Here is a 26,501-nt window from a genome sequence, read left to right as displayed (position 1 = left end):
CATCCTCACCCCAACCCTATATCTAATCATTCACCAAGTCCTATTGATTCTGCCTCTTCCTACTCTCTGCGTTTGCCACCACCTGAACCAGTGCCATCATCTCCGACTGTAGATCATGACCCCTTACTGGGTTTGGCAATTAATTTAGGGGGTGTCTATCAACATTTCAAAAAGAAAGAAAAAGAAGTAGAATAGAAAACATTATAATGGAGCACGTGTAGTAAGGTTAAGGTTTATTTTGTGAAATTTTTATATGTTATAATAATAATTGACATGGTTAAGGATTTTACAAATATTAACTTATTTTCCCCTCAAAACAACCTATACAGTAGGTAACAGCATTATCCCTATCTTATAGATAAGGAAACTGAGGCGCAGGGAAGTTGAGCTGCTAGCCCAGGGGTGCAAAGAGAATGCCAGGATTCCAGGCCAGGCTGGCTGCCTGTCCGAGTCTGCACCTCAGCCACCACTATGCTCCTCTCCTAGATTCTGTGTGATGTTTGTGAGTGTGTATGTGCGTGCATGCAGGTATGTGTGTGCACATAGATATATGCTTGGGCTGGGTTCACAGCACTTACACACAGCCATGCAGCTTTTTTTTTTCCTAGTTTATTTAGTGTCTTCCTGAAAGCACCTAGACTGGCTTGCAGCCCACCTACTCCCAGGGCAGTGTCTCACATGTTGATCAGTAAATACTTAATTGAATATTGGATTAGCTATAGGAGAAGAAAAGGGAGGGGGTCTTGTTTTTTGCTGAATTGACTGACCTGGTAGAAATATTCCTTACTCTCTCCTTTTCTTTCTGTGTGACTTTCTGGAAAATATTTCTTTAATTGGCCATGTTTATTTCCGTGGCTGGGTCCAAATATTTTGAATGTTTTTTGTTTTGTTTTGTTTTGTTTTGTTTGTTATTATCTTTTAATCCCATGGATTCTCAATGTACTTTTCAAACTGCATGAAGAGCTGCTGACTCACATCTGTAGGGAAGGCCCTCAAATCCCTTTGGGGGTGGGTAGTGCCATCTAGTGGAAAAGTCCTGGATCCTGATCAAGAGATGGGGATCCTGGCTACACCACTTTCTTGCAGTTGAGCCATGAGACTGCTTCCTGTTCCATAAAATGGGGGTGGTAACACCAAATCCACCTATATCCAGGCTGATTGGGACGGTTAAGGAAGATAAATCACATGAAGGGTACCTGGCATAGCAGTGTTGGCTGGCTATCAGGACATTGTTGCTGTTTTTTTGGTTTTCCTTCTTATTTGGGACTCCTTTGCTTGACAGTGCGCTTTTTGATACATGCTGGTTAGCTGGCAGATGCCCAGCAGACTTGGGTATCAAGGTCTCAGGCCTCAGTGGTAGGTAGTCAGTGGTCATGGGCAGTTCTCTCATTAGGTCAGAGAGTATAGCCCTCGGTCGAAGCCAGATTCCTTCTCTACATTCACATAATGCTGATTTTAAAACTTGGAGGGCTTTCTGGCCTGGTTTGGTGCAATGACAACTTCAGCTTGTGCTCTGGCCCTGAAATAACTACAGTGATGATAGTTACAGCTTTCGCTTATTGAACTGCCATTTGGCAGACCTGTACTCAGGACCTTCATAAGGCATTCCCCTGTACTCCAGTGGTCCTTGTGAAGTAGGTGGTGATCTCCCTATTTGCAGGAGAGAAAACTGAGGCCTAGTGAGTTTGAGGAACTTGTCCAGGTCCTCTAGTTGGAGTTCTCTATAGAATCCCTTTCTCATTTTAGTTACGTCTCTATCAGTGGTTAATTTGGTCTTCGTAAGCTCCTTGAGAGCAAGTTTAGTAGTCTTTTCTATATGGTCTGTGTTTCTAGGTAATCACATTCTTCCTAGGTGAGATCTCTGCTCAGGCCGTCTGGCCCATCAAGCCATGCGGTTGCAGTCCTGATCCCAGTCCCGGTCCCCTTTGCTGGGGAGCTGTTTCCTCCACCTTCTGTTCCTTCCCCGAGTAGTGAAATGTGTGCTGATTGGGTAGAGTGTGTGCTCTGGAAATATGGGCTGGTTTTTCCTCCCTACTATTTCTTTTTATTTCTGAATGCTTTTATCTGTCTTCTCTGGGCTGCATTCATTTTCCCTCTTTACTGCTGCAGTTTATTGCTCTTCGCTGGCTCCTTTATTTTTATTTTCCAGGCTTGCCTGAGATGCATCTTGATTTTAGCATCTTGATTTTAGCATCTTTAGATGTTTAAAACCCTGTTCTTTTTTTACTGATTTCTCTAGTTTTTCACAGTTCCATTTGGCTGCAAGTCTGTTTTAAGTCCTGCTTTTCTTCTTTCCCTTCTGTCATTAAAATTTTTCTCTTCTTGCTCTTTTATAGAAATTTGTATTTCATTTTTTAGATAATAATAATAGACCTTCAGTGCCCTGCAGTTTGATTTCCCATCATACTTGTTTTTAGAATCTTATGTTCATGGAACAGAGAAGACATTTATGTGTCCTTGCTCTTTATAAAAGACAAATCTGTCTATACATTTGGTACTTAACACTCTTCATCAGTTTTGAATACCTTATCACAATGTGGGAGACCATTGGTGACTCTCCCTGCCATCTCTTCACCTCACCTACTGCCACTTCCTACCCCTCATTATAGTACATCAGCAATTCTCAACCTTTTGGTTTCAGGACTCCTTTTTTAAAAATCAGTGAGATCCCCAAAGAGTTTTTCTTTATGTGGCTTGTATTTCTCAATATTTACTATGTTAAAAATTGAACTGAGAAAATTTAAAAATGTCTATTAAATCCATTTAAATATAATGATAAATACATAATATAACATAAATAACATTTTTAACAAAAAAATAACTGTTCCAAAACAAGAACATTCAGTGAGAATGAAACTGCCACCCTCTAACCCACTTTTGCTCTAAAGTAGCCCCTCCCTTACCGGTTTGCAGAAGTTTCTATTTCTGTTGTTTGAGTTCCCACCTCCTCATATTTATTCAAAAGAAGCTTGCTTCACCACAAGGAAAGGTACTGTTTCCCTTCCCTTTGCAGCACCTGCTGAAGCCAGTTCTAGCCAGCTCTAGCCACTAGGGCATGTGCAGTCAGGAGAAGCCCGAACTTAAAGTTACCTTTGCCTAGTTATAATAGTCAAAATCACACCCACCGATCATGCTAAGCCGCCATTTTTGAGCATGGAATTCATGAAGTAGCATGCACGATTTGGAATTGTGCATGCTTCATTTTAGCCTACCCCTTGACCCACGTCATCTCACCCTATCCTTAGCATTCCCTTAAGCCCACCTCCCTCATAAAACCTCCAGGTCCCTTTTATTCAGGGAAACATATCCGAGGTTTACCTCCTGTGTCCTTGCTGACCTACTTGCAATAAACTTTTCTTTTCTCGAAATCCTGGTGTCATGGCATTGGCTTCTGTGCATGTTGGGCAGTGGGTGGGTGCTTTAGGCAGTAACGAAGAATGACATTGTTTTACTCTGTTGCAAATCTCTTTAAAGTCTGACTTAATAGAAGACCCCTGAATTCTCAAATGGTTCTGCATTCCTGCTGTTGCAATATGTTGTTCAGGTTGGGGGCTGCCACATTTGGTTACAAAGTTACAGTCTTAAGTCCAACAATAGGGTACCTTCGCTGGAGAAAGGCTTTTGGCATCCAGAAAACCTTTGTTAGCTGGGAAGGCACTTGGCTGGTAACTGCTTGCTCCCAGGTTGTGTTTCAAAATGGAGTTCTCCAAGTGAAAATATAGAGCCCCCCCTGAGGAGCTGAGGGAAAGTGTGGAAGTATTGGACTTCCTTACCTGGACTGATGCTGATGTTCTCACAGACATTAGGACTGGTGATTTGATGTGCTGAGCCCTCTATCATGGGACTTGCCCTTATGAAGCTCAGTACTGAAAAGGAGAGGCTAAACTTGCATGTAATTGTGCCTAAGAGTCTCCCCGAGTACCTCTTTGTTGCTCAGATGTGGCCCTCTCTCTCTGTAACTGAGCCACCTCAGCAGGTGAACTCACTGCCCTCCCCCCTATGTGGGACCCGACTCCTAGGGGTGTAAATCTCCCTGGCAATGCAGGATATGACTCCCAGGGATGAAACTGGACCTGGCATTGTGGGATTGCGAATATCTTCTTGACCAAAAGGGGGATGCAAAGTGAAACAAAATGAAGTTTCAGTGGCTAAGAGATTTCAAATGGAGTCGAGAGGTTACTCTGGTGGACATTCTTATGCACTATATAGATAATACTTCTTAGGTTTTAATACATTAGAATAGCTAGAAGTAAATACCTGAAACTATCAAACTCTAACCCAGTAGTCTGGACTTCTGAAGACAATTGTATAACAATGTAGATTACAAGGAGTGACAGTGTGATTGTGAAAGCCTTGTGGATCATACTCCCTTTATCTAGTGTATGGATGGATGAGTAGAAAAATGGGGACAAAAACTAAATGAAAAATAGGGTGGAATGGGGGGATGATTTGGGTGTTCTTTTTTTACTTTTATTCTTATTCTGATTCTTTCTGATGTAAGGAAAATGTTCAGAAATAGATTGGGGTGATGATTGCACAACTATATTATGGTACTGTGAACAGTTGATTATACACCATGGATGATTGTATGGTATGTGAATATATTTCAATAAAACTGAATTTAATTAAAAAAAAATGGAGCTCTCCATAGCATCAGCTTTCTACGGCTGTCTTCAAAATGTCTGTCTCAGCTGCAGCAACAAGCTCCTTCTGTCTGAGCTCTTATATAGGGCTCTAATAAACCAATCAGGGCCCACGCTGAATGGGTGGGGCCATATCTCCATGGAAACAACCTAATCCAAAGGTTCCAACCTAATCAACACTAATACGTCTGTCTCCACAAGATTGTGTCAAAGATAATGGCGTTTTGGGGGCCATAAGGCATCCAAACTGGCACACTATCCATTTACCTATAACTTCAGTTAATACTGGTTGATAATCATGTGTGCATCAGTCTCTTATATATTGTAGACTGTGAGTCAAATTGGTGGCAGTGGCACGAGGTACCATGCCTGTCACAAAGTAATTGCTTGGTATAAATGTTAGTTGTCATCTTCTCCTTCTTCACCACCACCACCACCACCATCATCAAAAGGGCTTAATGAATGATGAGTCTGGGTTAGTATTTTCCCAGAGTTTCGTTAGAAGTTTGGTTCTCTGTAATGTCAGTAAAAAGTATTAAGCATGAAAGAGCATCTATAATTAACTAGGTTTGGGGATCCTCAGTTAATTGGGTTTTTAATTGAAGGACTTCCGAGATCCTTTGTTGTATAACGTGCATTCTGAATCTTTAAGGGGAATAGCAGGATATAGATTTTATTTCCCAAATTGAATGACTTGGGAACTTCTTGTCTTGGTACAACTTAAAAGATTAGTGTTCCTTGGAATTTTCTTTTGGAAATAATCATGTAGCCTGGATTTTTCATTTTTACAGTTGAGGGAATTGATTACCTATGTTGATTCATGCATTGTTACACCTTAATTATTTATTGAATACCTCTTAAGGTTAGATGCTGTACCAGGTGTGGGGATACAATGGCAATCAAAAAAACCGCAACAGTCTTGGAGAAAATGTTAACATATTATTTATGTGGAGTGGATGGTTAAGTGAGAGATGACAAGCATTCATCAACTGATCACCTGAGATAACAAGAATTATGTGGATGGTCTACAGGAAGGTACATAGAGCTAAACCATTTGATTTTTGTTTTTCCACTTCCAAAGCTCTGCCAGGCCTCTTTCAGGTATTTCTCTCAACTCTTTGCCCCTGTTGGCATTCTCATGATCCAAAGGATTGATGATCAGTAAAGGTGTTGGCCAGTTGCCCAGCAGTATCATTCATGTATGTAATGTTATCAGTGTTGATCTTTTAAAATGTGAGGCAGCCTCCTCTTAGTACTTAGCACATAGTAGGTGCATGTATATGTTGATTGGCCAAATGAAGAATGAGTAAATATGCTTAGGAAAATTTGGAACTCTAGTGGTCTCATCAGCCCAGCGCCCTAAGTCACTGCGCTGTACAGGGTGGACCAAAGAAAACCATATTACATGTGTCTAATGCTCCACTGCTTTGACCCAGCCCCATTTTGGAAGGAGCCAGTGTCTATTCCCTTCCCCTCTATGCAAAACAACACTAAAACACAACTTATTTCTCTTTTCTTTTGATACAGTACTGCCCACACATTGGGGAAAATGTTAATATGTTATTTCTATCTGTAGCTATATCATATGAATAACCTTGGAGTCAGGACTTTAGTTAAGAAGATTAGGCCAGGTTTTAATTTAATGTTTCATTCTATGAAGTCACCCATAGAGAAATCAAACGTTTACATGTTTTTGAACTGGTGCTTTTGGATGAGCTCTGGAAATGCATAAAACTTGCCTGCCCCATGGATGGATGGATAGTCACGAACACATTTGTCATTTCAGATTGTCCTCTTGCTTCTAAACTTTAAAATTCTTCAGTTGTGTCATATTCCTGCCATAGTGTGAAAACTAATAGACTTTAGAGGGGCCGAGGACTGGGTGGAGTCACTCAATCCTTGGAGAATGGCATGCATCTGGGTTGCTGATTTTTCAAGTGTTACTCTGAGATTAAATTAAGAAAATCCTTAATTTTCAAGAGGACTTTTGGTTCTCTTGATTTCTGATCTTTGTGATTGAGTTAGAGTTGTAGAAATACCATGAGTTACTAAATTAAAAAAATAACTCTTTTTTTCCTTTGTGAAAGTAATTCACACTAATTGTAGAAATTTGGGGGAAAAAATAGAAATGCCTAAAGCTGAAAATCATCCATAATTCTTCTATTCAAACAGAATCACTATAAACATTTTGCTGTATTTGCATGTATTTTTACATGCATAATTAAGATCATTGTGTCTAAGTTCTGAATTCTATTTTTTCCTTTTACTATATGAATATTTTCTCTTACATTGAGACCAGCACAACATAGGGGCCTGTATTAGTTTTCTGTGGCTGCTGTAACAAATTACCACAAACTTGGTGGCTTAAAACCACAAGCTTTCTTTTTCTCTCACAGTTCTGGAGACTAGAGGTCCAAAACCAGTATCTCCGAGGTGAAATCAAGGCGTTGGCAGTACCACACCCCTTCTGGAGACTTTAGGGGAGAATCTGTCCCTGGCCTCTTCCTGCTTCTGGTGGCATTTCTTGGCCTATGGCCGCCTTACCCCAGTCTCTGCTTCTGTGGTCACATTGCCCCCTCCTCTTCTGTGTGTGTCAAATCTCTCTCTGCCTCTCTATCATCTTGAAGCTGGTGATGGTGTTTAGGGCCCACCTGGATAATTCAGGATGCTCTCCCCATCTCAAGATCCTTAGCTTAATTACGCCTCCAAAGACCCTTTACACAAAGTAACATTTACAGGCTCCGGGGATTAAGATTGGACATCTTTGGGGCTCTTATTCAACCTATGACAGACCATGGACTCTGGGGCCATATTGCCTGGGCTTAAATTGCAGCACTATCCCTTACTAGTGTGTGAGCTTGGGGAAATGTCTTAACTCCATTTTCTGATTTGTAAAATGGGAATAATAACAGTACCTACCTCAGTGAATTGGTGTGAGGATTTAGAGAGTTTACATATATATAAAGCTCCTAAAAAGCTTAAGGAGTCCTTGGCCCATGTAAAGATTAACTGTTATTATTGTAGTTGTTATTTTTATTAAAAATTTTTTATAAAATGTCATTTTAATGACTGCATATAGTTTTATTTATGAATGTACCATTATTTATCTAATGATTTCCTTTGTTGGATATTAAATTAATTTCCAGTTAAAAAAATCTCATATATAATACTGCCTCCGATATCTTAAGCATTAAATTTTGTTCCATTTCAAATTCATTCCCTAGTGTAGAGTTCTGAGAAATGGAAGTACAACATCAAAGGCTATGTAGATTGTTAAGCCACTTAATAAGAATTTTCCAAATTGCTTTCCAGAAAGATAATGCCTGTTTACACTCCTATCAGCAGTGAATGACAAGACTGCTGGCTTTACCGTGGCCATACCTGCATTGTGTGTTATCATTTTAAACCATCTTGGTATTTTGAAATGGTCTGCCCTTTAAGGCTGAACTAGAACATAGCAAAGGGACTTGAAGCATAGTTGTTACTTTAACAAGGAGTATTCTTTTATTTTAAATAACATTTATTTTTAATTGTAAAATATTCATAACAAGTCATTTAACCATTTTAAGTGGACAATTCTTTTACATTAAGTACATTGACAATGCTGTGTAACTTTCACCACTGTCTCTTTCCAGACTCTTTTCATCAACTCAAACCAAAACTCATACTCATTTGGCAGCAACTTCCCATTCTCCATTCCCCCCACCACTGGAAACCACTATTCTGTTTTCTGCCTCTGTGAATTTCTTTATTCTAAGTATTTCATATGAGAGAAATCATACAATATTTGACCTTTTGTGTCTTGCTTATTTCAGCCAACATGATGTCTTCAAGGTTCATCTGTGATACAGCATGTACCAGTAAGCTCCTTGCTTCTTTCTACGACTAAATAATTTTCCATTGTATGGATATATAACATTTTGTTAATCCATTCTCTGTGGATGGATGCTTGGGTTGCTTCTACCTTTTGGCTGTTCTGAATGATACTGAGATGAACATTGGTGCAGAAATATCTTTCCAAATGCCTCCTTTCAGTTCATTTGGGTATATACCTAGAAGTGGAATTGCTGGTTCATCTGGTAATTCTGTGTTCCTATTTCTCTGCATCTTCACCAACACATATTTTCAGGTTTTTAAATAATACCCATCCTAATGGGTGGGAAGTGGTATCTCACTGCACTTCCCCAGTGGCTAATGATGTTGAGCATCATTCATATACTTATTGGCCAGTTGAATATCTTTTTTGGAGAAATGTCTATTCAAATCCTTGGCTCATGTTTTAATTGGGTTGTTCGTGTTTTTGTTGTTGATATGTAAGAGTCCTTTATATATTCTGGATCTTAAACCCTTATTAGGTCTATTGTTTCCAAATATTTTCTCCCTTTCTGTAGGTTGTCTTTTCACTTTCTTGATGATGTCCTCTACACAAAAGTTTTTAATTTTGATGAAGTTCCATATTTCTATTTTTTCTTTTGTTGTTTGTGCTTTTGTTGTAAAATCTAAAAATACGTCGTGCACTACGAGGTCCTGGAGCTATTTCCCTATGTTTTCTTGTAAGAGTTTTATAGTATTATTTCTTATATTTATGTCATTTATCCATTTTGAATTAATTTTTGTTTATGGTGGGAAGTAGGGGTCCACGTTCATTATTTTGCGTGTGAATTTTCAGTTGTCCCAAAACTGCTTGTTGGATAGACTGTTCTTTCCCCATTGGGTGTACTTGGAATCCTATTGAAAATCAACTGGCTATAGGTGTGTGGATTTAACTTTGGACTCTCCATTCTATTCCAATGGTCTGTGTGTCCTTATGCCAGTACCATACTGTTTTAATTACTGTAGCCAAGTTTTGAAATCAGGATTCGTTAGTCCTCCAACTTTATTCTTCTTTTTCACAATTGTTTTGGCTATTTGGGGACCCTTGAAATGCCATGTGAATTTTAGGGTCAGCTTTTTCATTTCTGCTGCAATTTTTATAAGGATTACACTGAATTTGTAGGTCACTCTGGGCGGTATCGACATCTTAACAATATTAAGTTTTCCAATCCATGAACATGGGAAGCTTTCCATTTGTTTAGGTCTTCTTTAATTTCTTTCAGCAATGTTTTGCAGGTTTCAGTGTATAAGTCTTTTACTTCCTTGGTTACATTTATTCCTAGATATTTTATTCTTTTAGATGTTATCGTAAATGGAATTGATTTCTTGATTTCATCTTCAGATTGTTCATTACTGGTACATAGAAGCTCAACTGATTTCTGCAGGTTTATTTCATACTCTGAAATTTTGTTGAATTTGTGTATTCTAGTAGCTTTCTTGTGGATTCTTTGGGTTTTCTATAAGAAAAGCAATCAACGTAATATACCACATTAACAGAATGAAGTTTGGTTTGTTGAGATACTCTCCAACTATTACTGCAGAAATATCTATTTCTTATTTCAATTCTGTCAAATTTTGCTTTGTATATTTTGGGGCTCTGCTGTGAAGTGCATATATGTTTATAATCATTATGTCTTTTTGCTGTATTGAACGTTTTATCAATATATAATTTCCTTCTTTGTCTTTTGTAACTTTTTAAACTTGAAAACTCTATTTTGCCTGACAGTAATATATCCACTCCCACTCTGTTTTGATTACTATTTGTGTGGAATATCTCTTTTCACCCTTTTGCTTTCAACCTCTTGTGTCTTTGTATCTAAAGTGAGTATAGATGGGTCATGCTTTTTTATCCAATCTCTGTCTTTTAATAGGGGAGTTTAACCCATTGACACTTAAGGCAATAACTGAGAAAGAGGGATTTACTTCTGCCATTTTATGTATTTGTTTTCTGTATTTTTTGGATGGTCTTTGTTTCTCAATTATTCCATTACTGCCTTAAAAATATTTAATTGCTTCTTTTGTGGTGTATCGTTTTGAATCCCTGCTTATTTCCTTTTCTCTATATTTTTTAAAAAATTTCTTAGTTTTAGTTATAATGAACATCTTAAACAAAATAACAACCTAGTTCAACTAGCACTAACGTAGTTTCAATAGTATACAGACTCTCTACTCCTATATAATGCTGTCCTTCATACTTCATATTGTTAATGACTAAGATTAAGTCTTTACGTGTTGTGTGCCCATTAACATAGATTTAAAATGCTATTTTCCACATTTGCCTGTTGAGTCATATAGGGGTGATAAAGCAGTTACAAACCAAAGTAAGTAACACAGGGTTTTGTATTTACCTTTACCAGTGTTCTTTATTTCCTCTTATGAACTCAGGTTACTGCTAGTGTCCTTTTATTTCACCCTGAAGCACTTACTCCCTTTAGCATTTCATGTAAAGAAGGTCTTCTGGTACTGAACTCTTTCAGCTTTTGTTTATCAATAAATGTCTTAATTTCCCCTTCATTTTTGAAAGATAAAGATAACTTTGCTGGATAGAGAATTCTTGGTTGACATTTTTTTTTCTTTAAGAACTTTCAATATGCCATCCCACTGTTTTCTGGCTTCCATGGTTTTTGATGACAACTCTACTGTTAATATTATTGGGGAGCCCTTGTATGCTGCTTTCAAAATCTGCTCTGTCTTTGGATTTTCACAATTTCAGTATAATATGTCTTGGTGTAAATCTCTTAGAGTCTATCCTTCTTGGAATTCGTTAAGCTTTCTGGATGCTTATATTCATGTCTTTCATCATATTGGGGAGGTTTTTGGCCATTATTTCCTCAAATATTTTCTCTGCCCATTTCTCTCTTATCCTTCCGGGACTCTGGTATTGCATATGTTGGTATGTTTGATGATGTCCTACTGGTCTCAGGCTCTGTTCATTTTTCTTTATTATTTTTTCTTTCTGCTCCTCACACTGCATAATTTCTGTTGTCTTCAAATTCACTGATCTTTTTTTTTGTCCTTTTCAAATCTGTTGAAACATCTAATGATTTTTTTTTTCATTTTAATTAATGTGCTTTGCAACTCCAAAATTTCTGTTCTGAATTTTTATAATTTCTATTTTTATATTTTATTCAGGAAATGTTTTCCTAATTTCTTGCAGTTCTTTGTATATGGATTCTTTCAGCTCATTGAACATATTTAAGACTGTTGACTTTTACATTTTTAAATGTAAATTAGTTTTTGACTAATAGTTCCAGTGTATGAGCTTCCTCAGGGATGATATATGGCAATTGATTTTTCTGTGAATGGGCCATACTTTCCTGTTTGTTTGTGTGTTTCATAATTTTTTGTTGAGAACTGGACATTCTGAATATTATGTTGTTATGACTCTGAAAATCTAGTTCTCCTCCTCTGGGATTGCTAGGTGTGTTGTTGAGGGCTGGAGCTGTCAATTTGTAACTTTGTAAATTATTTTTTGCTCCCAAATGGGAATAGAAAGTGTCAAGAGGAGGAAAAAAGAAAAATAAGTACTACCTTTTAAAGAATCCTTTGCCACTTTTGCCTGCAGGGGATTGGAACAATGTCCAGTGTCAGAGCTGGCACTCCAGCAATATGAAGTAGCTGATCAAAAGTAATGAGCAGTGATCAGACCACACACCCTGGAATTTTGGAGGATTAGGTCTTTATAGTCCACCCTGGCACCTGCAAACTGTACGAGGAAACCCGAACTGCAGACCCTACTGCTACTTGCCACAGCAGTTGGGGAATGACAGATGGTAGCCACTGCTCTGATGGTGAAATTCATAGATACTTACCACAATTTACCAGCCTCTACCTCCAGCTCTTCCTTGGATGCTGCACAGTGTTCCATTAGACTTCATTGTTTGAAAATAGTTAATTCAGACAGTTCCTGTGAGTTCATTAGTTTTGGTGGAAGGCAGACTCCTGGAGTTTTCTACTCCCATCATCTTCCCACAGTCCTCCTTCAGTGATCAATAGTGAGTATTCTTGCAAGGCAAGAAGACTTCTAATGCAAAGTGAAATCCTTGCTTTGTCAAGTCTCCAGGTGCCTTCTCCATTCTGTTATGAAGCCTTTCTGAGTGTTTGCAAGGTGGTAGGGGAGAGGTGGGAGGAGAGAACATGTAAGTAGGAGGCTGGTGCTAGGTATACAAGCTTTTTAATGAAACAGTTTTCTCTTATCAGACTTGCATATTTAAAATTGAGCAGTTGAGGGAGGTACTTTTGAGAAGAAAACAGATCAATTAATTAAGCCATGTGAGTGTCAGGCAGTTGTGGTGGGAAGAGAGCAGCCCATACATTGCCTGGTAGATGAACTGGGAAACTGGTCCTGCGAAGGGCTGAGGCAACAGTCTGCAGTTGCTCTTTGCATCCTTGCCATCTGCCTGCCTGCTTTCCTGTGGGCTGCCCATTGCAGTTTGGTCCTGTCCTGCTCAGGCATCTGGGCTGTAGAGGAAGAGCAGGGGTCCAGAGTGTGTCCGTTCAAAGGGACCTCAGAGGTTGTCGAGTTCACTGCTTTTCAAATTTATCTGTGGCTTAAGACAGGTTTGTTGCTCCCGCTCCCCGCAATGATATGAGTGCACGGTACACTCCCCAGGCACCTTGTCACACAAATTCAACAATACCCAAATCAGTTGTAATGGGTTGAAGGTGGCCCCAAATATATGTCCATGTCCTAATCCCTGGAACCTGTAAAAAGTACCTTATTTGGGAAAAGGGCCTTTGTGGATGTGATTAAGGATTTTTGAGATGAGATTTTCCTGGATTATCCAGGTGGACACTAAATGGAATCACATATATCCTTAGAAGAGAAAGGCAGAGGGAGATTTTATAAACACACAGAGGAGAAGGCTATATAAAGGCAGAAGCAGAGATTGGCGTGCCGCGTCCACAAGCCAGGGAACACCAGGAGCCACCAGAACTGAAAGAGGCAAAGAACAGATCCTCCCCTAGAGCATCCAGAGGGAGCACAGCCCTATCGTACCTTAATTTTGGACTTTTGGCCTCCAGAACTATGAGAGAATAAACTTGTTTTAAGCCAATAGTTTGTGGAAATTTGTCATAGCAGCCTCGGGAAACTAACACACCAGTCTATGCCCTCTTCAACAAAACAAGTCCACTGACTATGCAGAAATATCAAATTGCTATTAAGTTTTCTAAAGTCTTATTCTTATTTTCTTTACTGATTTTGTACAGAACTGGCAGCAAAGAGTTGGTAGATTTAGTCTACTCTGTCTTCTTTGTTGTATGGATAGGAAAGTGAAGCCCAGAGAGAGGAAGTGGTAGGGCTGGGTTTAGAAGCAGCAGGTGCGCCTGCTGCTTGGCCTGCATAGACAGGGTGTGGCTCTAGCCTCCTGGGGAGAGAGGACAGGAGAGTTGCCTGGTGGCCTGTTCTCCGGGCCAGCTGGTGTGCCTGTCACTGTTCTGTACCCTGGTCAGTACATTCAGCTCATGCCACAGTGAGCCCCCTTGGTGTGTTGAACTGCTCAGAAGGCCCAGATGCCAGGAAAAACTTGCAGAGCCTTTGCTGCGGTTGGTGAGCCAGGGGAAAAGAACCTTAGAAAGTGGAGATCAAGGATGAGGGCCACTTCAAGTCTTTGTGGTTTGGGTCATAATTTCCCTTTGCAGCCCAATTTTAAGTTTCCAGTTTTTCTGGATGGTAATTATCTCTTAAAGAATGTAGTCATCTTGACTCTTATGCTGCTTGCGTACAGTGCAGACTCCTAAGCTTGGCATTCAGGGTCACCTGAAGAATGACTCCTTTCTCCTTTCCAGCTCTGATTCCCACCCCTCCCTTTACACTCCTTACTCTCTGAACTTCACCAAAATCATTGCTTTCTAGTATAGAGGGGGCTAGAAGAGCTAAGGGTCTTGAAACCCTACGTTTGGTGAGTTCATAGGTAACCATCTTGAGAACCAATGGAAAAATTTGGTAAGGGGATAGAGATTGGGCATAAATCTTTGACGCTTTCAGGAAAAACATATTTATATATAAACATATATATTCCTATTTATAAAGTATATATGAAACCAAGACTTATCTTTGACTTATTGCACTTCTCATTTTAGTCATTATGGGCATTGTACAATTAGTCAATTATTCCTTGCTTGCTATAGATACTTTTCAGTCTCCCATCCTTGTATTTTCAATGAGATTATTATTTATTTTGCTTTGTTATGGCTAATGTCCATATTGAGAGCCCTTTTCCCCAGGATCTGGGCCTTTGTCTTAATAATTCATGCTGCTAGGATTTTATGAATGATTTGTTAGTTCTCCTCCCTGGGGCTTACACATCTCTCTGTTTCTTTTCCTCTCAGCTGTTATGGGACTGTAATTCAGAGGCCCAAGTCACTTTCTCTCATATTTTATTTTTTCCCAAGGCTTTATTTTAGAAACCTCTATTCTTCTACCTTCCACTTTTGTTCCTTTTTCTATATCCAACCCTGGATCTGTAATTTTTAAATCAGTGATTTTTTTGTTGTTGTAAGGAACTCATGCCAGCTTAAGTTAGCAGTGGACTTGTGGTAGTAATCTCAGGAATGCAGGGAGCACAGCATAACAGGCCTGCTGAGAACCAGAGCAAGAAGGCCCACACTCACTCTCAGGGGCTGCTGTTCAGACCTGCTTATCTCCTGTCTGTCTGTGAATGTTTGTCTGTTTTGACCAGGGCTCACTGCTTCCTGCCCTAAATTTACATGTCTATATTCTGAAATGAGGGAGGGAGGGAGCCAGGGTGGCTTAATGGTGACAGGTGTGCATCTCTGAGCCAGTCAAAATAAAAAACGGGGGGAGGGGAACCATGTGCTACACACTAGGCTACCCCCTCAGCATGTGTTGTGTGTGGGGGGTAGGTGTCCCCAAAATGGGTCAGTGGGTGGGGTAGGCCTCCCCCAACACCTATTAACACCTCTTCCTCTAATTTCTCAACAGGAATAACTATCAAGTCACCTTTACTGGAAGTCAGTTTACTTAAACTATTGAAACAGCAGTTCTTGAAGTTGAAGAAAAGGTAAATAGAAGTGAATTTTACCTACTAAAATTCTAATATAATGGAAACCCATGTTTCAGGAGGGATTACTGTCTTTCCATCCCTCATAGAGGCCCTCTACTGTATGTAATATTTGGACACCCTTCCTTCCCCTTCCAGCCAGGAGGTTATTCATCTCTCAAGACCTCTATCAAATGCTACCTCTCTGGAAAGGAGGCCGTTTCAGATTTCCTTCTGGCTGGCAGTGATTTCCTCCTGCTTTTGAACCCCCATGGCACTTTTTCTTAATGGCACATATTATAATGGACTTTATGTTTTCATTGGTGCTTCTCTGTCCTCCTCCCTTTTCTCCTACAGCTGGTCAGGGACTCCTGTTCTGTGACCGTCCCTGTCACAGCACTTCCACACTTTATCAAGTGCGTATTTGTGTGTTTTTCCTGGTAAGTTCCTCATAGCCATATCTGAATTGAGCCTGAGACGTAATAGATGCCCCATAAATGTTTATTGAATGAATAAGTGACTAAATCTGCCCCACTAGATGGTTAGCTCCTGTGTGGATTCATTTTTGCGCCACCACCATCTTCGGTCCTGTACTACAAATCATTGTTAAACATACTCTGTTCTTTGAGCATTGACCAGAAATTTCTGATCTTCTCTACATGTCCTTTGCTTTTTGGCTGTTGGTGGAACGACGCTAATAGCAAAGCTTTTGTGTTTAAGTATCTGATTCTTCTTTTTCATGGGTGATTTGAGCCTGGGTGAAGAGCAATATTCCAGAAGCTGGAATGCTGAGAAGAGGAAGCGAAGGGAGGTGACAGGCAAAACAGGAAACCAGGGGCCATGGGAACCTAGCTCCCCAGCTCGCATTCCCCTTCTGTGGCTGGCGTTGATCAACAGGGGGGTTGCACGAGGTGTGGATTTGGTCATGCAGAGGTTGTAGAACCCCTTTCTGCTATATGGCAGACCCCTTCCTCCATCTGTGCAGTCCCCTGACACTCCAGACCATGTCAGTCAATGGACAGTTGCATTGTAACACACCTCCTTACTCCAAATCTTTTAATGACTGAGTCAGCAGGTTCCCTTTATGAAAACGTTTTTTTTTGTACCTTCTAAATATTCTTTTCTAATTTTACCAGTTTCATTGCTCACCATCCTCTTGGAAGATTTATCTCAGCCCTTCCTAATGAATAGTAATCAACACTAATGTACATTTGCAGAGTTCCTTCCCCTTTATAGCGTGCTTTTATGCACATCACCAGATTTTCTTCTCCCTCCAATTCTGTGAAGTAGATGGGGGCAAATGATAATGTCAAAGTTGGGAAACAAACTCAGAGGAATGGGATTTCCTGCCCAATGTGAATGGAGTTGGGTCTTTTTCTCCTATGCCATTTTGGTTCTTCCTTCTGAAAGATGGCAAACTGCTGGCATCACAAAACCTGGGGCCTCTGTCTCTTATCACTGCCAGTCCCCCTTGTTCCTGTCAGGAAGTAGAGCCTTGACCTTCTATTGAGGTCTGACCTGATGCTCTTGTTTTTTTCCCCCAGCTAGGCAGCCCTCTTGAAAAAGCAGATATCTTCCTCCTGAGCCTTTATAGTCAGTTTTGTAATTTTAATTTTTGCTAGGTCTTATTTAAATGCAGGACACTTAATTACTTTACATTAACACTGCTCTGTCTTACTCTATGAGTAAACTGGAAGACACAGGCATTTGATAAGCTTAATCTAGCTGTATCTAATAATGTTTTTTCCCTCTCTTCTCCTTTAAATAATAACAAATGGTTCTGTTAATCAGGTTGGCAGAACACAGTGCTTTATTGCCATGTGGAATTGTTTAGTTAAATGTGATTCTAAAAAGATGGGTCAACTTTTAATTAGAAAGCAGATTGTTGAGTGATTTTTTGATTGGTCTTTTGATGGGAAAATTGGAAAATAGTCCTATCATAATGAGAAGCCAAAATTGGTTGTCTCTCTGGTCCTTTTGTTGAGAGACCTTCCTTTGCATTTGATACCACCTGAGAGCAACATTTTTGTGTGGGAGACTCTGACTTGCAGTTCCCCAAACCAAGTGAGACTTCAGTGATTTAAGTGTCAGAGCACAAGAACAGATACTGAGATCCTTCTACTGGAATCTTTGAAAATATCAAAAGATAAAAAACAGCAAATCTTTTACAATGCTTGTAGATGAGGAAAATATCAGGTTTCACACTCTACTTCCAGTTGTAGTGTGATGCAAATACTGTTTTACTGCTAAGATTATGGTTTTCTTAACACCAAAGCTGTATCTACATTACTGAGGATCATCATAGAAGCAACCTGCATGTGTCCTGGCTTCATTTGACCTCTTAAGTGCCTCGTGGTTGCACCCCACTGTGACCCGGCACGGGGGAGCAGGACATCCAAGCACTCTGCAAGGAGGGTGAGAATAGTCATAAGTCTCCAGGCACCGTCATTCCATATTGCTCCTCTATGTTCTGTGGCATTATTAAAAATACTTTTATGGTGCTTAGCAAACTTGGATATCCCATGGCACCTAAAACTTAACGTGTCCAAATTTTCGCTGTTGGTCTCCTCCCTTAGCCCATTTCCAGATCTACGCTTTTCCCACCATCTCAGTGTACTGCACAGTTGTTAACTCACTTTTTCAAGCCAGAAAGCAGGAGTCATTTTTGAACACTCACCTTTCTCATCCTCCAAATCACCAATTCTTTTTTTTAGAGAAGTTGTGGGTTTACAGAACAATCATGCATAAAATACAGGATTCCCATATATCACCCCACCACCAACACTTGCATTGGTCTAGAAAATTTGTTGTAGTTGCTAACACCTTTTTTGTAATTCTTTTTTTTTTAACAGCAGTTAAATTTGTTACAATTGATGGAAGATTATTAAAATATTACTATAGCTATAGTCCATAGTTTACTAATATAGGGGTATTTTCCCCCATATTCCTGACCTATTATTATTATTACTTTTTCATGCATGTCCTTATTTTATCACTCATCTACCCATACACTGGATAAAGGGAGTGCCAGTCACACGGTTTTTACAATCACATGGTCACACAATAAAAGCTATATCATTATACAGTCATTATCAGGATCAAGGCTATTGGATTATAGTTCAACAATTTCAGGTATTTCCTTCTCGCTATTCTAATACACTAGAAACTAAAAAGAAGTATCTGTATAATGAGTCAGTAGTCATGATCATTTGTTAAATCCTAATTTCTCAGTTACACCTCCTCCCTTTCATTTGATCATTCTCTCAATCTTCGTGAATATCTGGGCAATGGCCATTTTAACTTCTTCATGCTGGAAAGGAGTGTTGACCTTACGGGGTAAAGGAATGAAATTGATTTATGTTATTGGAAAGACTGGTACCTCTGGGTTTCAGGGCTTATCTGACATAGGAAAAATAAACTAAGTAAAATTTTCACAGGGTCTTAGATAGAGCCCAGGGTATTCTATCTAAGGAATACTGTTGGTTGTGGCTTGGCATACTGTGGCAATTTGCAGTATCTGGCTGTAGCTTGCATAAGAGTAACCTCCAGAATGACTCCTTGACTCTATTTGAAATCTCTTAGCCACTGAAACTTTTTGTTTCATTTCTTTTCCCTGCTTTGGTCAAGAAGGCATTCTCAATCCCCTGATGCCAGGGTACATCCCTGTGAGTCATGTCCCATGTTGCCAGGGAGACTTATACCCCTCGGGGTCATGTCCCAGGTAGTGGGGAAGGTAGTGAGTTTATCTGCAGAGTTTGCTTAGAGAGAGAGGCCACATCTGAGCAACAAAAGAGATTCTGTGGGGGTGACTCTTAGGCATAATTATAATTAGGCTTACCTTTGCCATTGCAGAAATAAGTTTTAAAAGGGCAAGCCTCAAGATCAAGGGCTTGGCTTATTACACTGGGATTCCCTAATGCTTGAGGGAGTATCAGGAATTCCCTAGGTGGGGAGGTTTAATAGTTCCACATTTTTCCAGTCCCTCAAGTAGACTTTGCAAATACTTTATTTTCTGCCCAAAATACTCTGGGATGTGTAGGGTATTACATTACTCTGTACAGAATAACAAGATCTCATTCCCTATTCTGGTTTCATGTAATTAGGTTGTTTAAATAAACTGACCAGACAGGTTAAATTAGATAGTGTAAATCACCCGTTCTTAACAGTGCTTCCTAAAGTAGGTCTTGAATCTGTCTACTGCCCTCCCAAGTCCATCCCCCAGTCTAAGCCAACATCATCATTTGCCTAGGCTACTGCAAAAGCCTTTTTATTAGTTGCCCTCCTTCCACATTTCCCCATTCCACTCATCAATCTAGACCCAGAGTGATCTTTAAAGATGCCTGTCATATCATTTCACTTCCCTGCTCAAAACCTGTCGGTGACCTTCATCTGCACTTGGATGAAGCCCGTAAGCCCAGCATGGCCCATGGAGAGGGCTGCACAGTCTGGCCCTCAGACTTGGCTAGAGATTCCATGGCGTTGTTTGTGTCACATTGAGGTAGCTTGGAGAGACATTTTCCCCTTTCTCTTTTGACTTTCCTGGCATATCACAGCAACTTTGATTTTCCAGATGAATTTAAAATAACTGCGAGGCTCTCAGAGGTGTACTTAGAATAGATGGTGTGTTCTCCAAACTCCAGAATATCAATTCCTCGTACACAGAAGGGCCACTATTTCATTTGGAACCTTAATTAGTCAATAACCAATATGTAATCAACTAAAATTGTAATTTCCCCTGTAACTTCTCAAGTAGTGCCTTTCCCTCCAAGTGTTTTGACATGTGCAACAACATTTTAGCTCAGAAAATCATGAATGAAACTTGATTCTAGGTTAGTAGCGACATTCTATTGGGGAAAAATAAACAAAGCTAAATATTAGAATACAGCTTTCCTTTTTAAACACAGTTCTTCTGTCCTGAGACCTATTTGTTTTGCTTGCTTCAACCTTGAGCTTTACTTTTATTTGTAGAACTGTGCATACAGATGCATACACCTGAAAAGGGATTCTGTCTGAGTTCAGCAATACTCCCCATTCTTCTCGGGCCTTCTGTCTCAAAATAAAGGGAATTCTGAAATTCTGGCTGTTTTTGGTGCACTTTGACCTCAAATTAAGACTTTTCTGTGATCTTGAATTTGAGGTTTTTTATGGTATCAGTTTGATGGGTCACCCTGATGAGTTAAAAGTGAAGTTTGTAGTGGGAATGCCAGTCAAGGTGATCTTAATGCAGTGTGAGGGTGCTTCCACAATGTTCATTACCTGGTGTCCCAGGACACAGGGATGGGCTCCTCGCCTACCTGGGGACTTGGAAAGTCATTAAATGCTTTCAAGAATTTGTGGCTCTTGAGATGGGTCTTGAAGAAAGAGGTTGCCAAAAAGGGAGTGGCTGGGAGAAAGGAGGTACAAAGGGTCATTTCAGACAGCTATGTAGATGGAGGTGCAGGGAAGTCAGCAAGAGTGTGGCATGCCTAGAGAACTGCAAGGAGGATTGCTGTGACTGCTGCAATTGAAGGCATGGGCTGGGGGGACTGAGCCTAAAAGTGGGCAGGAGCCAGATCATGCAGGGCTAAACCAGGTTAGGGGGTTTGGATATTATTCTAAAGGCAGTGAAACACCACTATGGAATTTTATGGTAGGAAGTTATTGAGTAAGATTTGTCTTTTAGAATATGGATTCTGTAGACATGGTCAGTACTTCTAAGGCTTCTCCTAGATGGCAGTGATCTGATCGAGACTTGTATCCAAACTGATGCAAGTCCTCCCATCAGTTCTTCATGTGAGACTCATAGTTCCAAAGATGTCCAAGATGTATGACTACAGGCTACTTAACAGGAATCACAAAGATGTTGATAAAAGTTACTGAAGTGTGACTGGTGTTAAGTCAGTTCCCTGCTGGAGTTTTTGGGTGACCGTTTTGTCTTCTGCTGGGAATCTGGCTGCCTTGTCATGCTCGGCCATGCTATGTTTCAGGCTCCTACTGAGCACGGGCATACACAGTTGGAGTTCCTACAACTGGAATTCCTGCAGTTTTTGAAAGGACACTCTATCATTGTAACATCAGGGTGGTCTTGAATTTGTGATAGTTTTTAATTGTTAAGAATCTAGATTTTTAATTATCGGTAACTGTTAACTTAGCTTTCTCATTATTAGTTTAGCATGATTTGATTGTTTGTTAACCCAAATTCATGTATAGTGATGTATTTTTATATCAGGGATGCTTTCTGGCTTAAAAATTCTCAACTAGACTTTAAAACATGTACGAGGTTTAAATGTCACCCATATGCCTTTGCTACAGAAACTGCAGACATCTCTCACATTTGCTTCTACAGTGACTGAATCATTCTTATTACCACATTATGTTTTGCTGTTAAGGGGAAAATGCATGGGATGGGCAAGTGGTAGTATCCTTTGGCCCTATCTCCATGGACATTGATTTTAGAAGGATTTAGATGTTTTTGCATTATTTAAGGCTTGAGAAAGGGGTAGAGCTGAAGGCAGCAAAACATAGGTTAGGAGGCTTTAAACTTGTCCTCGTGAGTGCAGGCAAGGGATAGAAAAGAGGGATATGTTTGAGAGATGTTTAGGAAAAGAGATTGGTAGGACTAGAAGAAAACCTCCAGCCTTCTGGCTTGAGTGACGGTTGTAACAGGCTCCTGTTGTTTAGCAAGTACGTAAACATGTGGTAAGGAAGGTGGACAAAAAATGCTTAACTCTCTAAAAGTGCAGAATGAAAGAAGGACTATTTTAAAGGCATAAGCAGCAATTAATTTTGGCTAAGGGGATCAGGGAATCTTTTTCAGAGGTGAGAGGATGAGAAGGCCAGGAATTAGGCCTGTTCTTCCACTGTGTGCAGTGTAGTAGGAGGGTGACTGTGCTTGATGTGATGCAAGAGAAGGGCTTGGGCTCAGCCCAGGGAGGGCCTTGAAGGCCAGGCGAGTCTTCACTGTGCATTGTTGACAGTGGGGAGCCAGTGGAGGCTTTTTATTGGGGGACTAAGAGCAAACCTTGGTTTAAGTAAAATTGGTCTCTCTGGATTGGAGGTTAGAGAAAGGAAGACACCTGGATGAGAGATGTGAGGACTCCGTTCTGGCAGGCAGGGGTGTGTGTGCATATGTCTGTGCAAGTGTTTATATTATTCGGGGGGATGGGAATAGATTCTAGACTCAGTATAGAGAGAGTATAATGGGTTCATGGTAAACTATTAAGGAGTCAGGTGGGGGAGCAAGGGGAAGAAGTTGTTGATGACTTGGAGATTTCTCTCTTACTTAGGTGATAGATTTGCCTTAATTGACCATAGTACTCAGTGGTCTGAGTGGCCCGAGGTCATTCCTGACCTTGAGTACAGATGTGCCATTGGTAAAATCAATGAAACTTGTCTTTAGGGCTTGAAAGCCTTCTCATTCTGTGCCCTTTGCCCAAACTGTCCCCATCTACTGTTCAATTTGGTAATCTGGCTTAAGGTTCCGCAAAAAAAAGGACATTTAAATTGAATATCAAATATATATTACTTTGTGAGTGACAGACTCTCAACAGATTAAGTTCATTGTTTGGTGGGGTCATTCTCCTCCTACCCCCAAATCGATGCTTAGGAGACTCCAGAGAACATCAGTACACCACTGTGTAAATATCTAATAGCAGTTCAGCTTATTGCCTGTTTTGTGCAGGGCATTTAAATTTTGGCAAGAATTAAGGCCTGCAGTGAAGCACAAATGATAAGAATTTGAGACATTTACTGGTGGGTTAGAGTTAGCTGAGCTCACCTCTTCTTCCCTTCCCTACTCTTGTCCTGGCTGTCGTGTTGCTCCTTGAAAACTTTCAAGATGTGCTCCTGCCTCAGCTTTTGCCCCTACCTTCCCTGCCTGACACACTCTTCCCTGGTTATCCTCCTGGTTTGTCCCCATTTTTCCTTCAGGCCTCTGCCCTTTAATCAGAGAGGCAGTACCAGGCAACCCTCTCTATATTGTGGCATATCCCCCTTCTCTCCGTCACCTTATGCTGCTTCATCTTTCTTCATAGCACTGTACTCCTTGACTTATTACATACTTCTTTGTTTATTATCTGTCTCCCTCAACTAGAATGTAAGTTCCTTGAGAGCAGGAACTTTTTCTTCATTGTTCTCTCCATGCTCCTAGGACAGTACCTGGCACATCAAGGTTGCCTAGTGTTTGGTGAATCAAAGAATAGTCAGATGGATCAGCCAGTCAATCAATTAACTGCAGTTAAGCAGTGTCTGGAATATGGTAAATGCTCATATGTGTTTGAATGAATGAATCTGAATGAATGAATGAATCTATGTATAATTAGCTAGTCTCCAACACTTAGTAGCTTGGTAAGTGTTGAATACATGAATGAATGAGAGAGCTTACCTATCCTTTCTAAAACTGATCCTCTGGATGGTTTCTTCCATCTAGGTTCTTTATTTGAGGAAGGCCCAGTCACGAAGTCTTGGGTGAGTGCAGCTGCTGTTCGTGTTTAGTAAATTCAGTCAGTCTCTCACTTTTTGTCTCTCAGTATGTCTGCCGTCAGCCAGGCTCTGTAATTAACTTACTGTTTTCTAGTTTAGAGATGAGTTTTCATTTTAAAGATGCTATAAACAACTGGTGCTTGTGGTGTCTTGGTTGTTAATGAAGTTCGGGCCTAAAAGAACGTGAGGACTGCATTGTGTGTCTAGGAAAGGGGGCTGTCAGCCTATGCCTGCCACAGAAACATGAGGACAAATGGGACAGTTCTGGCAAAGTTGGTTTCTCTAGTTCCCAGGGTGCACCATAGTGTGCTAGTGGGTGAGCAGAGCCAGCCGCAGGGTGAATGGGGCACATCATCCTGAAGGTCGGTTCCACCCAAAGATTTGGGGGAAATTACATTTAAAAAATATAAAACAAATATGGATCCAACATAGCTTAATGGTTAAGAGCAGGTCTCTGGACCCAGATTACCTGCATTTAAATCTGTCCCACTATGTCCTTGTTTTGTGGTCCTGGGCAGGATTCTTTTCTCTGAGGGTGGGAGCCCATGCTTCAGTAGGGCCTCAGGATAGGGTTGTTGTCAGATTCATTGAGAGCCAGGTAAGGTTTTTACCATAATGCCATGCACATAGTAAGTAAACAAGGGCTAATGTTACATATAATCACTTGACATTTTAAGATGGAAAGGGAAACAAATGGAATTTTATTCTTGTACTGACTGTGCCCAAGACCTGGCCTCCAGGGATAAACGTTCACTCACTGCTGCCATATTTCAGTGGAAAAGTTAGAGATGCACTGTCTTTTAAAAAGCCATTGCATACAGTTTGGTGGCATGCATATTTTCATGAATTCTTCTACCAACCTTGCCTTAGTCTTGAGCTATCATTAACAAATTGGTGATGCTTTTAGTACCTGCTTTCTTAAAGTACCTAATTGGATAGCAGATGAATCGAGAGAACCTACAGGTTTAGATGAATTGCCTTTTGAGAAATGACAATATTTTGATGAGCCTGTAACTTTTCTAAATGCTTTCATGCACATTACTTCCATTTCATTCTTATAATAGCCTGTTCTTCAAGGTAGGGAAGACAGTCAGAGTGGAAAGAGACTTCAGTAACTCTTGAACCCATTTCTTTAACCTGATTCCTGAATCCTGTCTGCAGCATCCCATTAGTTTTTCATACTCTGCTTTGTCTCTGCCAGAGCCATGACAAAACACCCAGCACTTCTTCAACATACCAACCTATGCTCATTTTATATTATGGACCTCTGGATCTAATGTTTGTACACCTTCACCTGGGCAGGTTATTAAACCATCTCCTAGCCCTCAGTGTCAGGAGGCCTTCTTAGTCCAGCATTTTTAAACTTCAGGTCCCTTGGATCGCAAAATCTTTTTTGGTGTATTGCAACCATTACCTTTTTTAAAAAAAAAAAAAATGAAATAAAACAAAATAGAAAATATTAGAGTGTGCTGCGTATAATAAGAATATGTATTACCTTGTAAAACTTTGATTTCAGTCTTGTGTGGTGTGTGCTGCTATTAACTGTATTTATTTCTGGGGGTCATAAAAATTTCAGAAGCAATCGTTTTGGACCCTCTTATAGGAATTTTAAGTTACTTCTTTTCTTTGGTCAAGGTTTTTGTCCTTTCCATGGTTAAATATGCTTCAGGTCAACTAGTTAAAAACAAAATTGTTGCATTTGAGGTTGCTAATTGCTATTAGTGTAAATTGGGTAGCTTCTCTAAAAAGAAGGGTGCTATCTGGGCTGTTGAAAATCAAATCACCAGTGCTTGCTTCGGTGGCACATATACTAAAATTGGAATGATACAGAGAAGATTAGCATGGCCCCTGTGCAAGGATGCCACGCAGATTTATGATATGTTCCATATTTTTGATGGATTAGTAGGAAAATGGGGATAAAAAACTAAATGAAAAATAGGGTGGGGGGATGATTTGGGTCTTCTCTTTTATTTTTCTTATTTTCACTTTTTCTGGTACAAGGAAAATGTTCAAAAAATAGATTGGGGTGATGAATGCACAGCTATATGATGGTACTGTGAACAACTGATTGTATACTTTGGATGATTGTATGGTATGTGAATATATGTCAGTAAAATTGAATTAAAAAAATCAAATCACCAGAGCTTTTCAAAGCTCACAAAGGCCCTGCTCCCTTCTCTTTTCTCACCCCATCTTCATTGAGAGGAGTTGGTTGTCATGCACCTATAGAGCTTTGTGTAAAGGTATGGCAGGTCCTTGAAAACCAGTATTTCCTCAAAGCTAGAAGAGCCTCCTTTGCCACTGGTTCTTAGAAGGAGCGTGTGGGGACCACCCTGTCCCCACATGGGCTTCTCCAGTTTCCAGACATCTCTGAGCCTAGAAATATTCTCACAAGCAGGAGAGGCATCATCTTGTCCCAATTTGGCCTGAGAAATGTGACAGTAACTCAGACTGAAAAGGGAGGGGTGTGGTTTAGTAGAAAGAGCAGAATTGAGAATCCAGTTTTCTGATCCATTTTCTC

General features: G+C 40.1%; 1 protein-coding gene and 1 non-coding gene across 13 annotated transcripts in view; both read left to right on the top strand.

Moving 5' to 3' along the window:
• The window catches only part of SMCO4 (single-pass membrane protein with coiled-coil domains 4), a 66,854-nt gene that overhangs the window by 29,773 nt on the left and 10,580 nt on the right, over positions 1–26,501 (top strand). For 7 of the 12 annotated variants that reach the window (XM_037841101.1, XM_037841096.1, XM_037841102.1 and 4 more), the window contains one exon: positions 15,463–15,541. The gene's annotated coding sequence lies outside the window, so the exon portion shown is untranslated. Of the gene's footprint in view, positions 1–5,570; positions 5,679–8,478; positions 8,504–15,462; positions 15,542–23,927; positions 23,966–26,501 lie in introns of those variants that run through there. The other 5 variants (XM_037841103.1, XM_037841104.1, XM_037841108.1 and 2 more) reach the window with 4 other exon arrangements.
• On the top strand, positions 25,767–25,873 carry LOC119538966. The gene has a single exon (XR_005217743.1). It is a non-coding gene; the product is annotated as a U6 spliceosomal RNA (small nuclear RNA).

The sequence above is a fragment of the Choloepus didactylus genome, chromosome 6 (assembly GCF_015220235.1).
Source record: "Choloepus didactylus isolate mChoDid1 chromosome 6, mChoDid1.pri, whole genome shotgun sequence".
Taxonomy (NCBI): domain Eukaryota; kingdom Metazoa; phylum Chordata; class Mammalia; order Pilosa; family Megalonychidae; genus Choloepus; species Choloepus didactylus.
Note: the sequence above shows the minus strand (reverse complement) of the source record. Positions and strands in the feature narration are given on the sequence as shown.